The following is a 4,606-nucleotide window of genomic DNA, read 5'->3' on the forward strand; positions in this document are numbered from 1 at the left end:
AGTGGATCTGAAATACATAAAAAGATGCTCAATCTCATTCATAAGTAAATAAAGACAGAAACTGTAATGAGATGATATTTTTCACATATCATTTTGGAAAGATCAAAACATTGAAAAGATGACCCATTTAAGAGGAGAAAGCAAGTTATAGAATGGTGTGACCATCTGTGTTCAAAAAAAAGAGAGAAAAGGACATATATATTTTTCATATATATGCATATATATACTATACATAACATAAGCACATATATAATATATGAACACTATATACATGCACATACATAACATACATACAATAATATCTGGAAGGATAGAGAAGAGAGCTGGTATTAGTTTTGTCTTCAGGAAGGGGACCTAGAGAAAGAGGAACTTCGTTTTTATGAATCTCTTTTTTTTATTTGTATTGTGGTAAAGTACACATAACATAACATTTACCTTTTTAACTAGTTTCAAGTGCTCAATTCAGTGACATTTAGTACATTCACAATGTTGTGCACCACTACCACTATCTAGTTCTAGAACATTTCCATCACCCCAGAAGGAGACTTCATACTCACTAGCAGTCACTTCCCATTGCCCTCCTTCTCCCAGACCCTGGGAACCACTAATTTACAGATGAGAAAATCTCTGTTGAGTTATTTCTTCTGAATATGTCATATACATGGAATAATATAATATGTGGCCTTTTGTGTCTGGCTTCTTTTAGTTAGCATAATGTTTTCAATGTCCATCCAAATAGTGGCATATATCAGGACTTCATTCCTTTTTTTATGACTGAATAATATTCCATTGTTTGGATAAACCACATTTTATCTCTTGCCAGTTGATGACATTTCTATTGTTTCCGCTTTGGGGCTATTATGAACAGTGCCACTATGAAAATTCATGTCTTTTTGTTTGAATGTCTGTTTTCAATTTTGGGGGTATATACCCAGGAGTGGAATTGCTGGGTCACATGATAATTACTGAAAACTCTGTAGTGACTTGTGAATGTTTACCACGTGCATATATTACCTAACCAAAAATTGACTATTGTAATAAAAATAAAGAAGTAGAGACAAATATATTGTTTTAGAATCACTGTTCGGCAGCCCTGCAAAATCAGGACTGAATCATTAAAGACCTCACAAGGCCTAAAAGAAACTGAGGTGTAGGAAGTAAAATATAATCCAATCTTAAAATGACTCATAGAACCAGTAGTTCAGGCTACAAATGCTCCCCGTCATTAAATGTTCCAGCAGCCTTGGTGTGGTAAGCGTGGGAAGGGCTGTGAGAATGTTTTCTAAATCTATTTTTTTTAAAGCAAAGAGGTAATTAAAGTTGGCTTCTACCAAGTGATTATGTTGGTTTTGTCTGTTGTGTGTATTCTCCCAGGAAGCCAAGGCTCCTGCAGCACCACCGATATCCTCTATGGGGCAATCTCAGGAGAGACCTGAATGTTGCTCTGCACCAGTGGCCAGAGAGAATTGTTCAGCAGAGCTTTTACAAACACAAGAAGTGGAAACACTGTGAAAAGAACCCGGCGATGGAAAGACACTTGAAAAACATACTTCTTAAGCACTTTATTTTTATAAACAAGGAGACTGAGACCCAGAGTGGTCATTGATAATCATACAGCCTTTAAACACCAAGTCTGGAAACCTCTGCTTTGTCCCAATGGGAAGTGTGGAGAGAATGGTTATCCAAGTCTGCCAAAGGTCAGCCTGGATCACTCCTCTTTCCCTCTTTACATCCCTCTCCAACCAATTCCCATAACTTTCTTAAATGTCTGACCTAGGTCGAGTTCCTTAGCCTTTCTGAGCCTGTTTGGTTACCTATATAATAGGGACAATAACATCCACATAATGTTGATAAAAGCAAGAGATGATATCATGTATGTGTAGGACCTTGCTTTTGGTTGGTGCACTGCAAGTTCTCAATAAGTATTTGTCGTATGAATGAACGAACATGTCCCTCTAGCCCTCTAAAAAACAATGGTTCCACTGCCCAAATAAGTATTTATTGATGACATTATAGACAGTATCCTCATTGGCATCCTCATATCCGGAAGGCTGACCCTGGAGGGAAAGGAGAGTTTGGGGTGGTAGTGGCACTCCTGGTGGGGTGAAAAGCTCCTTGTGAAGCCTGAAAGCCCCAGTTACTGCCCTGCTCTGCTGCCTACACTTGGAGGCCAGAACATCTGTCAGCCGAGGTCCTCAGAGCTCCCAGGTCCTGACATCATCTGCCAGGAAAGTGGGGTTCCTCGTGAAGCCAACAGAGCCATATCCTCCTTGGTCCAGTTCCTGCCTCCCCTGCCCCAATACTCCAACGAAAGGCCCAGTTTGGCTATTTCAAGTTAACACTAATCAAAGTGTTTTATGGGGACTATTATTTATGCCCGGCTACACAATGATCATGCCTATCACCACACACATCAAAATAATGTGGTGATAAATTTTATCTGGTTGCATTATGAAATTCAGGTCATGTTTTCTCAGTCTTCACATGGCACAAAATTAGGGAGTAAATTATTCTCACAATTCTCTTTTGGGGAGGAAGCAGGGCAGGGATGGGCTAAAATATAATTTCATTATTAAAAAATGTTGCTATCGTACGCAAAATGGGGGAAAAAGAAAATCCCATAATTCCATCATTCAACCCTGTTAGTGTTTCCCAATGGATTTTTAAAACAATTTTAAATGAACTTTTACAAAAGTGTAATCATGGTAGCATTTCTTAATTTACAAATGTGGCCTTCTCATTGCCTAGCAATTATATTTATTCATTCATTCACCAAACACCTCCTCAATGCCTACTAGGTGCCTGGCACTGGTGTATGAAGATGACTTAGAGGGGGTCCTCACTAGGATATTTTTCATTCTCCTGTCACAGCACTTTCAGCTTGTTTATGTTTCTCTAAATGGTGCTATTGTTTTGGAGAGGCGGGGAGCCCTCAAACAGAGAGGACACTGATAGATTAAAGGCAAGGTGGGGAGTGTGTCTGGTGAAGGCAAGGAACAGCAAAGAGCCTGCTGTGGGCCAGAGAAATAGATGTTCAGTCAGTAGTTGCTGAGTGAATGAATCATCCCAGCATTCAGTGCAAACACTTTGGTTTACTCTAGAATGCCAGTGTGATCTCCCTCTGGCTCCTTTCTTACATGTTTTAAAGAAATGTTATCTGTGTAGATGTTATCTTCTTGAAATTTCTGACTAATTGTTTTAAGATCCCATTCCTCCCACTGTCCTCCTTTAACCTCACTTTCCATTTAACTGAGAATCTGTCCATGACTTGGAGTTTTCCTCTTCTGGATTACTTGCATGGTGCTCTGTACCTTTCTTGGACTGATTTCCCCAGTGCTTAGAACTGTACCTGATTTAATTAAGTGTTCAGTTAAAGATCTCTTGAAAGAGTGTTTCATTAGTCCTTTTGATATCCCCTTCCTTTCGTCATCCCCTAGCTTCATGTACTTGTGGTTTTTTATCCTCACCCAAGCTGATTTCCTGGGCAGTGTCTGACCTCTTTAGTTGGGAAGGGTGTGGCCCACATCCTACAAGGCCTGGGGCTGCCAGTTTTGTGCCACCCCCTTCCGTAAGAATCCTTGCAGTCTTTGCCATCCCTTTTGAAGACAGGCCCAGGTTGAAAGGAGGTCATCTTTGTCTTCCAATGCAAATGTTCTCGTAGGCTTTCCCCCAGATATCCACTCCACAGGGTCCAGCTCTTTAAAAGTATTCGTAAGATGAAGTTGGTGACTCACGTTTATTAGGAACCTACTTGATGAACAGCAAGAGTTACATGTTCTATGCACATTATCTCAATCATTCCTCACCACCCAATGGGTAGGCACTATTATAGCCCACATTTTATAGCTTTTGGACCTAAGAAGTTCAGAGAGAGTACGTAGGTGGTTTGTCCAAGGTCACACACTTATTGAAAGTGGTGGGGCGCTCAAATTCAGTTGTGTCCATTGCCAAAGCCAAGGCTCTGTCCATCAAGTCACGGTACTCAAGGGCCAACCATGTATTGAGAAACTATTATGTATAAAAAACCCTGGGGCCAGTACGATGATAAATGTGCAGATGTGAATGAAGAATGAGTAGCTCTGGCATTCTAGGGATGCAGTTTTCAACTGGGAGGTGAGGCAAAGATGAATTCTATTCCAAAGCAGACTGAAATAAGTGCTGTTTCTCAGGTACAAGCAGAGGCCCAAGGGAACGTGAATGGAGGAAGATCAAGTCACACTGTGTGTGTGAGAGAGAGAGGCATGGAAGAGAGGAGAGAAGGGAGAAAGCGGGGGGAAAGGGAAGGAGGGAGGGGGAAAGAGAAAATATGAATGAGATGGGTGCTGGGAAGAATTTTTCCAGGTGATGGGCTTCGTGGTATGCCTTAGGAAAGGCGAGGACTTCCACCCGCTGGAGTGAACAGAGCAGAGGAAGCAGCTTGAGGGAGAAGCTAGGGCCAGAGCATTCAGGATCTGCTCAGCAGTCAGGCCCCTGTGGGGGTGTGGAGAGAAGCAAGGCTGGCAGGTGGGTGGGGACCAAATGTAGGGGAGCCCTGATGCCATGCCAGGGAAGGGTCCAGGCTTGCTTCTAGGAGCAGCGGGGGAGTTGTTGAAAGCTTCTGATAAGA

This window comes from Cnephaeus nilssonii (genome assembly GCF_951640355.1).
Source record: "Cnephaeus nilssonii genome assembly, chromosome: 4".
Taxonomy (NCBI): Eukaryota; Metazoa; Chordata; class Mammalia; order Chiroptera; family Vespertilionidae; genus Cnephaeus; species Cnephaeus nilssonii.